Genomic DNA, 5,678 nt, shown 5'->3' on the forward strand with positions numbered 1-5,678 from the left:
ATTTGGTGCCTTTTGTCATATCAAGGAGTTGGAAGCGGAGATTGGCAGCACTAGCAATGGACTTTTAGGCAAAGTGAGTTTTCAAACAATCCCAGATTTCTTTGGAAGTGTCGTAACCGACAGTGAGGGCGAGAACTGACTCGAAAAGTGTAGAGGTGAGGTAGCTAACAATAAGCTGGTCTTGTTTGTACCAGAAAAGGAAGGCAGGATTGGGTTGAGAGGAATTAGGAGGGTCGGAGGAGTTGGTGGTTGTGGTAGCAGCAGGGGCAGGTTTAGACCCATCAATATATTGCCACAAGTCATGGCCGACAAGGAAAGGCTTGATTTGGCGAAGCCAGAGCAAGTAGTTGGATTCAGAGAGTTTGATGAAATGGGTAGTGTTTGGGCCCAAAGGGGAGGGAGGGGAAGATGAGTTGGTGGTGGCGGCCATGGAGGATCAAAGAGGTGACTTCGTTTGAAGGAGAGAAGGGTTGATACCATGTAAAGAATGTAATTTCTTAATTATATATTTGGATACAATTGTACAATATATATATATATATATATATATATATATATATATAGAATACAGTTGAATTTTAATGGAACTATTTTGGTAAATACAAAAGGCTATTAACCGTAGCAAATCATTTGGAGATCATGATATCAATCAGCATCATTTAGGGATTCATTGGTGGAGGAAATATTGGTTGTGATCGTAGGATTGACATGTAGAATAAGAGTCAAAGGCATGAAAAGGAAGATGGCGAGAGTCTACCTGCAATGGCCTCCACCAAGAATCCCTACCTAGTGTGAATGTGTTGAACTGAAGATCACATTCTTCATCTCTTTCTAGACGAAAGGAGATGATTTGGAGAACCTTATACTCGTTGGTACTTGGACTGTACCCAAAGCGATATGTAGCGTATGCCTCGCGAGTGTTTATTACATGGGAATGGGGAAGTTTGATGGACTCTCGAGTGGCAGGGTTAAGTATGAAAACAAGACCAGATACAGAGGGGGCACAAATTAAGCCGACACTCTCCACAATCGTAAAATAATGTTCAGGAAATTGGAAAATTTCGGCGCCGAGTGTTGGAACAGTCCCTTGTTGCTTAATTTTTTGACAACAAGAACCGGTAAAGCTGTTGGAAGAAAAAGTAAGGGGTGTCATTGAGGAGGTGAAAGTTGCTGAAGGCAGTACCAAAGGAAGGGCTGCGGATGAGGGAGGACCAAGACTTGCATACCCACCTGCACCACGTCATCAGATCCTTTGCTGGTAACCGTGTGGGAGTATATGAGTGAATATGATTTCGGCTGGGAGCTCTGGGTTCGTTGCACAACGTTTTATGGCCATTGAAAGACCTCCAACCTCCAAACCAACAAGTCTTCAAATTAAAACTTAAACCTCGAGGACCAGGGAACAAACAAGAGAGGATGCTCTACCCCTTTGCTAAGGTTTCCTTGATTTAAATCGAAAAAAGAAACCTAGTGCTGGAAGGAAAAACAAAAAGAGTATGTAAGTTAGGAACCGCTTTATTTGTACTGGGGTATTTCATGGGATTTATGATGTGCCTTGGTAATAATAATAAAGTAGACATTCACATTTGTATACCACATTCTCATATTACCTTATGTGGCAAATGAAGTGGACATTCACATCAAGTAAAAAGTGTCAATAAATCATAAAAGAAAATAAAATGTTACATTAATTTTAATTAATGTGGTTGTCCAACTCATCTGCCACATAAAGTAATATGGAAATGTGGTATACAAATGTGATAAAAGTAGTATTATTCTTTATCTATCATCGAGATTAGTAATAAACATGAAAACAAAATAACATGGCTATAATGTGGGAAAAAAACGAGAAACACATATAATGCTAATAAATGACGGCAAAAATAGAACATTATACTGGCTTAATTAAGAACACAATGGGACATGACTATATAAGGTCTTCCATCTCATTTTAAGGGGACAATACTATCATCATAAATATTAATTAACTTAATTGGAAAAGAATAAACCCCATTTTGCTGATAATCAGGAAAAGCAAAATCAATTGCTCTATATTGTTTGCTCTTCATATCATAAAGACGCAATTCGGGTGGACCATCGTCATATCCTGGTGAAAAATCCAATAAAATAGTGCACGAGGGCAAACTCTCCTGTGTGGATTGTACCCAAAGCTTCAATGCAGCGCTGATAACCAAGGTCTTCTCTCTCTGACGCCAAGCTAATGGTCTCCTTAACCCACACAATGTTTTGATAGTTGTTCAAAATCCATAACACGATCTTGTCATGTTTCCATGACATGTCAGCAAACACACCTACGCATCCTCCCACCTTAACCATAGTTGGACAGCAATAATCATTAGCATCAATTCTAGAATATTTTTCATAATCTTGATCAGCGTAATAATTAGCAAACACTTGATCATAATCTTCAGGTAGTGGCAGCGCTTTGAATGTCTCCTCTTTAACGTCAAATGCAACTAACATTTTCTGCTTCTCATAGATCCAATATACGGCCCCATTGAGGCACACACTGGCAGTACTTCTCTTGTCATGAGAGTTGGAGGCATAAGCTAGAGCATCAAAAGGAAGATCGCCATGGTCTACCTGCAATGGCCTCCACCAAGAATCCCTACCTAGTGTGAATGTGTTGAAGACAAGATCCCATTTATCTCCTTGATCTAGACGAAAGGAAAGCACCTGGAGAACCTTATACTCGTTGGTAAGTGGACTACACCCAAAGTGATATGCTTGATGCGCATAGTGGTTGACTGGCCTTTCTTTTGCATGGGGAAGTTCGATGTACTCCCGAGTGCTAGGGTTGAGTATAAAAAACTCAGGTTGAAAGCTAGAGGATCCACAAATCAAGCCATGGACACTCTGCACATCAGGATAATATTGGCCTAATTCCTGAATTTTTCAGTCATACGACAGACAATATTCGAAAACGTCGCAAATTTCGACGGCGGGTGTTGAAACATTCCCTTGTTTCTCTATTTTTGACGACAAGAACCGGTGATACTTTTGGAAAAGGAAGTTAGTAGTGCTCTTCCGCAAAAGTTGCAGTAGGCGGCGACAAAGGAAGAGATACGGATGAAGGAGGACCAAGACTTGCATACGCACGTGCACCTCATCATCAGATCCTTTGGTGGTAGTCGTGGGAGTATATGAGTGAATATGATTTCGGTTGGGAGCTCCGGGATTGCATGATCATGATAAGCTTCCATATTCCTTGGACGATTTTCGCTGGTCCGTTCAGAGAACTCCAACGCACAAGTAAAAAAATCATTCAAAGTAACCCTTGAACCCATGAAACAAGAGAATACAAGATTCCAAGAAGAATAAACCAAGAGAGATGTGATGCTTTTGCTAGGGTTTTCCATCGTATTTATAGGAAAACCAAAAAGCCCTAATCATAAAATAAGTGGCCCACTCATTGTTCTGGGGTTATCAATGGGCTACATTGAGTGGATAATTTGTCTATGGTTAAGAAGATAAAGTATATAAAGAAAGAATCCTAACCATATCTAAATTTGCACCGGATTTTATTTACCTTAAAAAAAGGAAGGTTTGATCTTTTACCAAATACAGTGAATTTGCTTTCAGATACAATTATTAAAAACTTGATTATATTAATATAATTGGAATTTTGATTTTGATTTCCGTATGAAAAAAGATTATGATATGATTATGATATGATTTTTTGTTAATTTCCAATAATTAGTAAAATAAAGAACTAAAAAAGTACGAATAATATATATATATATATATATATGTGCTTTATTCGGTAAAATTTTGTAAGATATAACTGAAAATTTTGGTCACTGTATAATATTTTAACATCTCATTCTCTCTCTTTTGACTATGATTCTGGACTATTTTTTCAACGTAGCCACCATCTACCGCCATGATCACTGTACGAACTGAAAGAACAAAACTTGAATAGCAGCACTTCCGATTGATCAAACTGCTAGGAATTGGATGCTAGGGTGCTTCTCGCGGGAAGCTAGAAAACTGAAGCAAAGGGGACACGTGACACGCTGAAACCTGGTCCACTTGTCCAAGCATTGTTTATGAAAGAGATGAGCACATCTCTCATCTCAATTCTCTACCGTACAGGTGGGAAAGTGAGAAACACCCAAACCACATGATTATATTATGTTCAGACCCAAAAAAAATTTGATTATATTATAATGGCAGGTGTCTCAACTGTCTGATGGGGGCTATCCCCGACTGGTGAGGGAGAATCTCGAAAGCTCTGAAAATATTTATGAAAATCAAAAGGCCCTCGCCCGGGAATTTTTTGATATCCAAATAATGGAGCTCTAAAAAGCAGCTTGCAAGCAGGGACAGACCCATTCAAGGACAAGAGGGGTCACATGACCCCATGAGATGGCCGAAAATGTGGCTGTGGACAGCCTGTGGAGGTCTGATGAGACGACCCCATGCAGAAAAAGAAAGAAAAAAAACTTCTTCTTCCGCTTATTAGACAGAGGGTTTCTAGGGTAGGTTCGGGTTCATGGTAGAGTATTAGTGTGTGTGTGTGTTTTTTTTTTTTTTTTAAAAGAATTTTAAATTATTATAATTTTTAAATTTATTTTAAAAAAAATAAAAGGATAAAAAATGACTCATTTGTTCTACAAAATGCTTTAACAGTTTAGCTTAAAAAATTTTGACACTTTTACATTGTGACACTATGACCTGAGAATCCTGGATCCGTCACTATTTGCAGGAGCAACTTTTTAATCATATCCTTGGGAAACAAAGCAACAATTTAGGAGCTAATATGGGCTAGATAGTTCAATCCTAAGAATGATGGAAAAGTAGGAGCTTAGTTAGCGACTAGAAAGGCAAAGCCTTTTTTGGGAGTCCAGGGTGCCGCCCCTTACTATCCAATTCTTGTCTATGAAATATTTTTGCTCACTACTTTAACTCAATGGGTATTTTCATTATCCTTCTTTAACACATATCAATAGGCATAATTATGATTAGTTTTTTACTTTGTATTATGTAACCACGGTTATGTATTTGGATAATGTGTTGAAAAATGTGGTGAGCATACATCTTGGATAAAAGTGGTGGACAAAAATGTTCTCTTCTTGATATATGTTATCATTCTCAATCGCACGTCACCATGAGATGAGACTCATAATTAAACTAGTTTTGTAGCGGCAGATGATGAATGAAATATTTAGATGCTCAATCACCATTTCTTTTCTTTTTTTGCCATATATTTCTCAATTACCTTTGTTCACAAAATATTATTGAAAGGCCAATGCTACTGACTGAATGAAGAAAAAACATAGAAAACTATTACACGCTGATTATCTACACCAAGATTTTTGACCGAGCAAGAAAACATCTTTCGTCATACAGATGCACAAGTGCTAATTAGACATATGCAAATATAATATATATATATATATATATATATAATATTTCATCCATCTCAATATATCCTTGACAATAGGGATTGCATGCATGGGGTACTTCTCTCTCATCCCATTCTCTCTCTTTTGACTATGATCTGGAGTCTGGACTGGTTTTTCACCGCAGCCACCATCCATCTCCATCATCACTATCCGAACTGAAAGAACAAAACTTGAATAGCAGCACTTCCGATTGAACAAACTGCTGGGAATGGGACACTAGGGTGCTTCTCGGGGGAGCTAGAAAACTGC

This window comes from Prunus dulcis, chromosome 6, assembly GCF_902201215.1.
Source record: "Prunus dulcis chromosome 6, ALMONDv2, whole genome shotgun sequence".
Classification (NCBI taxonomy): domain Eukaryota; kingdom Viridiplantae; phylum Streptophyta; class Magnoliopsida; order Rosales; family Rosaceae; genus Prunus; species Prunus dulcis.